The 4,409-nt window shown below is 37.0% G+C and overlaps 1 protein-coding gene across 2 annotated transcripts in view; it reads right to left on the bottom strand.

Moving 5' to 3' along the window:
- The window catches only part of LOC106880551 (uncharacterized), a 74,109-nt gene extending 70,046 nt beyond the window's left edge, over positions 1–4,063 (bottom strand). Inside the window, exon 1 of one of the 2 annotated variants that reach the window (XM_052967285.1) lies at positions 3,986–4,063. The gene's annotated coding sequence lies outside the window, so the exon portion shown is untranslated. The remainder of the gene's footprint in view (positions 1–3,985) is intronic. The other variant, XM_052967286.1, reaches the window with a different exon arrangement.
- Positions 4,064–4,409: the final 346 nt, after the last annotated feature.

Here is a 4,409-nt window from a genome sequence, read left to right as displayed (position 1 = left end):
AGGTAGAAACCCTATAAGATGTACCAAGTGCAAGCTATGGACACATAAGAGGTGCAGCAATATCAAAGGCAGGTTAACTAGGAAGTTAGTTTTTTTATGTGGCAGATGTTCAGGTGCAATAAACACTGAAAATGTGCAGAAAACAAATTCTGTCACATTCCAGGCAGAAAAACTAGACGTAGTTGATAGTTTCCGTTATCTGGGTGACCAAGTTAGTAGTGGGGGCGGGTGCACTGAAAGTGTAGCTGCTAGAATAAGAATAGCCTGGGCAAAGTTCAAAGAGCTCTTACCTCTGCTGGTGACAAAGGGCCTCTCACTCAGAGTAAAAAGCAGACTGTATGACGCATGTGTACGAACAGCCATGCTTCATGGCAGTGAAACATGGGCTGTGACTGCTGACGACATGCATAAGCTTGCAAGGAATGAAGCCAGTATGCTCCGATAGATGAATAATGTCAGTGTGCATACCCGAGACAGTGTAAGTATCTTGAGAATAAAGCTGAACCTAAGAAGCATCAGTTGTGGTGTGCAAGAGAGACGATTGCGCTGGTATGGATTTGTGGCGAGAATGGATGAGGATAGCTGTGTGAAAAAGTGCAACACCCAAGCGGTTGAGGGAACCCGTCTTGAGGCAAGTGAAATCGAAATCGAACTAAATTTGTAGACTGGCACCCATGCCAACGTCTCTTTATTGAACACTAAACTCGGCTTGCAAAGACCTGCTGGGGCAAGCAAAAGCGAAATCGTGATGGCACCTGTACCAGTAGATCACTAAGAGCACCGTCCGAGCGTGATCGTTGCCAGAGCACCAGCTGTCTGTGCCGGTGGCATGTAAATAGCACCATTTGAGCTTGATTGTTACCAACGTCACCTTCCTGGTACTTGTGCCAGTGGCATGTGAAAAAACATTCGAGCGAGTTCATTGCCAGTACCGCTGGACTGGCTTCTGTGCTGATGGCACGTAAAATACACCATTTCGAGTGTGGCCGTTGCCAGTACCTCCTGACTGGCCTTCGTGCTGGTGGCACGTAAAAGCACCCACTACACTCTCAGAGTGGTTGGCATTAGGAAGGGCATCCAGCTGTAGAAACTCTGCCAAATCAGATTGGAGCTTGGTGTAGCCATCTGATTCACCAGTCCTCAGTCAAATCGTCCAACCCATGCTAGCATGGAAAGCGGACGTTAAACGGTGATGATGATGATGATGATGATGACATACATATACATATATATCAGGTTGAATAAAAAGTAAGCAACGCTTTGAATCATGAAAAATTTGTACGAGATTTTTGCAGAATTTTGAATTTTTGCAAACATTTTCTTTTAAATTGTCTGATAATATAGACAAAGACTTACCCAAATGCATCAATAAATTAACATTGATATTTTTTCACCGTTGTTACAATCATCTGAAATGGAAATGTCAAAGTGTGATATCTAAGCAATTTTGCTATTCAACTTCAAAAATGGATGTAAAGCAGCTGAAACTGCTTGTGATATCAACAAAATGTTTGGTGAGGAAAGACCAGTGAGTGGTCAGCTCGAAAATGGTTTAAACGATTTCGCAGTGGAGATCGTGAGCGTAGTAGACACCCATCTGTCATCAATGACAGTCAATTAAAGACCATCATTGAGGAAGATCCATGTAAAACCACTCAAGAATTGGCAAAAGAACTTCAAGTTAGCTAGAAAACTGTCTACAACCATTTGCATGTGATTGGAAATTCAAAACAGTTTGACAAATGGGTAGCACACAATTTGAATGAAAATCAGAAAATGTGTAGATATGAAATTTGCTCGTCGCTTCTTCTCCATAACCAGACCAATCCATTTCTTGACTGTATCATAACTTGCATTGAAAAGTGAATTCTGTACAATAGTAAAAAACTCGCAGTAGTTGAACCAAAATAAAGCACTTTAAATTTTCCCTAAACCTGAGCTCTTCAAAAAGAAGGTTATGGTGACTGTTTGGTGGTGTCCATTACTGCAGAAACATATTGCCATGAAATTGCCAAAATGAATGAAAAACTGCTACTCCTCTGTCCCAGACTGGTCAACAGAAGAGGGCCAATCATTCTTCATCATAATACTCGACCACACATTTCACTAATGACACTCCAGAAGTTGAGGGAACTTGGCTACGAAGTTCTTCTCCATCCAGCTTATTCCCCAGACCTTTCTCCTACCGACTACCACTTTTCCCAGCACCTTGATGGTTTCCTGCAAGAGGAGTTCAAAAATCAAACTGATGCTGAAAGTGCATTCAAAGAGTCCATCACCCCCAGAACTCCAGATTTTTATGTTAACAGAATAAACAAACTTATAACTCATTGGCAAAAATGTGCTGATTGTAATGGTACTTATTTTGATGAATAACATTTCTGCATTGTTGAAATATGTGATGAATTACACATTTCAAAACGTTGCCTACTCTTTACTCAGCCTGATATATATATATACACACTCACACATACATATACATACATATAATATGCTCACAAACAGATATATATATATATATACATACATATATATTTATATATATATACATATACACTCACTCTCACACATATATATCGAGTGAGGAGAGAGAGAGAGAGAGAGATCTTACATAACACGTACACATAAATTCCGACAATTAGGTTTAAAATTGATTATTTTAGAAACACGAGACAAGAATATAAGGGAAGTTTGAAAAAAAGCATTTAGTAAAAAACTGCAAAAATTTGCAGCAGTTGATATGGTGAAATCTTGAAACGAAGAGAAGTTCAAAGATGATTAAAGTCTATGTGTCTAGTCACGGAATTTTCACATCCAATTGTCTAATTCCGTCGTGACCTACTTTTAAAATAACTCTTCCACTTTAGGGGAGCAGTAAACATTCCCAGTGAATACTGATCAATGGTAAAAAAAATGTAGAATTCCAATTTTTAATTGAAGTCTAGAGCGAGAGTGTTGGAGCAGAGTATGCATTTGAAGTCTTTAATTCTCAGTCTCAGGAAGAGACATAATTAACGATTGTCGAGCGTAGATGTGTCTGTTTTGTTTCTTTGTATGAATCGATGAACGATAATAAAGAATACATTTGCTGGAAATCTTTCCCAACTCGTGTATTGTTTTATCAATTTACTTTCAGATTGCAAATAAAGAAAGGAAAAGAATAATCAAACTAATTACTTTCTTTTCCTGTTATTTATAAAGCGCTTTCTCCACACTCTCACATACACACACCTAACTTGAACATTTTCAACAAAAAATGATATGTATGAATAAAGGCTGAATGAGACTTCAATACTAACGATCGGAACAGATGTGAGCCTTGAGATCAATCAGAAATTGCAATTACTATTAATGATTCTTTCGGGGACGATACCAACCAGGTACTAGGGTCGATGTAATCGACTAATATCTTCCCACTAAAATTGCTGGCCTTGTGCCAAAATCTGAAACCATTGTTGATGTTGTTTATTGCTACTTAGTGATTTGAATATCATAAAATATTAGCAGGTATTTGTTTTATTTTCCCACGAAGATTTTTCCACCTAATCAGTTTTCAGTTGTTCAATACTTCAGTACATGTTATGAAGTAGCAAGTATCTCTCGTTTTTTTTAGTTGTTGTTGTTCTCGAAGTAGATGACTGGTACACTAATCATAGCATAAATGTTAAGGACATGTTTTGAGACAACCTTTGTTAATTAAGATGTGCAAGAAAAGGAAAGATAATGTCAACAATAACAAAATGGAAGTAACAGAATTCGTCTGCTTGGCCGTGTTAAACATGATATGGGTACAGATAGACACTCACATAGAAATAAAACGACAGATAGAGAAAAAAAGAGGTTTGCTGGAAACATCTGTGTTGTTTTATACATCACTTTTAAATACAGTTATAGATATAATGCAACCTAATATTTGCAGCGATTAATGCAGCATTTCCAGAGTTTGTACCTCTAGTAGTAAGTTCACTGTAAACAAATGACTTACCCGTTCTAATGAATCAGAAAGCGGAACCATTTTTCTCACTATGTACTTCTCAAAAGCATTTGTCGGCCATGTTCAATCATAACTAAATAAGACATTCAAAAATAGGAATGGAAAAAATTAACAAGAAACGACACGAAAAAGTTGAATTCGTGGATGTTTCAATGGAAAAGAATAAAAAGCACAACAAAGAAAACATCGGCATTTAATTATTCTTGATATTTGAAAAATATCACTAAACTTAAGAATTTTATAAAATATATGGAAGAAATTATAAAATATAGAACCATAATTATCAATTAACGAAAAAAATAATAGAACAAATGTTAATAATATTCCAAACATTGTTCTTGTATTTGGATTCGAAACCAGGACTGTAAGCTATTAAACTACCATACACATTAGACATCCAGATTGTCGTTTTCCA

This window comes from Octopus bimaculoides, chromosome 4, assembly GCF_001194135.2.
Source record: "Octopus bimaculoides isolate UCB-OBI-ISO-001 chromosome 4, ASM119413v2, whole genome shotgun sequence".
NCBI lineage: Eukaryota > Metazoa > Mollusca > Cephalopoda > Octopoda > Octopodidae > Octopus > Octopus bimaculoides.
Note: the sequence above shows the minus strand (reverse complement) of the source record. Positions and strands in the feature narration are given on the sequence as shown.